Here is a 924-nt window from a genome sequence, read left to right on the forward strand (position 1 = left end):
CTTATGTGATTCATGCCAGAAAGCAAAACAAAGGAAGACATCTTTCAAGAGTAAAACTGAATCCTCCATTCTTGAACCATGTCAACTACTTTATGTTGATCTCTTTGGTCCAGTGAATGTTATGTCAATTTCCAAGAAGAGGTATGCACTCGTAATTGTTGATGAATATACAAGATACACATGGGTGTATTTTCTGCACACCAAGGATGAATCTTCATCCATTCTTCTTTATCATGTAAGGGAGCTGGAAAAAGGATCAACATACAAAGTGAAGGTCATCATAAGTGATAATGGAACTGAATTCAAGAGTAGCTCTATGAAAGAGTTCTGCAATTTTAAGGGGATAAAACAAGAGTTTTCTGATCCTGGAACTCCACAAAAAAATGGAGTTGTTGAAAGAAAAAATAGAACTTTGATAAAAGCTGCAAGAACCATGCTAGAGGAAGCAAGATTTCTGACCTACTTCTGGGTTGAGGCTGTGCAAAGTGCTTGCTTTACACAAAATGCAATATTGATCAACAAGCATGGAAAAACACCATTTGAGATGGTGAAAGGAAAGAAGCCAAATTTGAAATACTTTCATATATTTGGTTATAAGTGTATTTTGTTCTCAAAACTCATCCGAAGCAGTTTACCAAGTTTGACTTAAAAGCTGATGAAGGAATTTTTGTGGGATATCCATTGTCTACAAAAGCCTTCAGAGTTTACAATCTGAGAACAAGAACAGTTGTGGAAGGTATACATGTATCTTTTGATGACAAGAAGATAACAGGTCTAGAAGATGTAGATGACCATGACAACTTGTTAGATGTATTTGATAATGTCATGGCTAATATGTTTTATGTTTAGCTTTCAGATCTTACTTGAACAGGATAAAATCAGTACTTAACTGTTGATCAGTACTTATACTGGAAGTCAGGACTT

Source organism: Apium graveolens, chromosome 11 (genome assembly GCF_009905375.1).
Source record: "Apium graveolens cultivar Ventura chromosome 11, ASM990537v1, whole genome shotgun sequence".
Taxonomy (NCBI): domain Eukaryota; kingdom Viridiplantae; phylum Streptophyta; class Magnoliopsida; order Apiales; family Apiaceae; genus Apium; species Apium graveolens.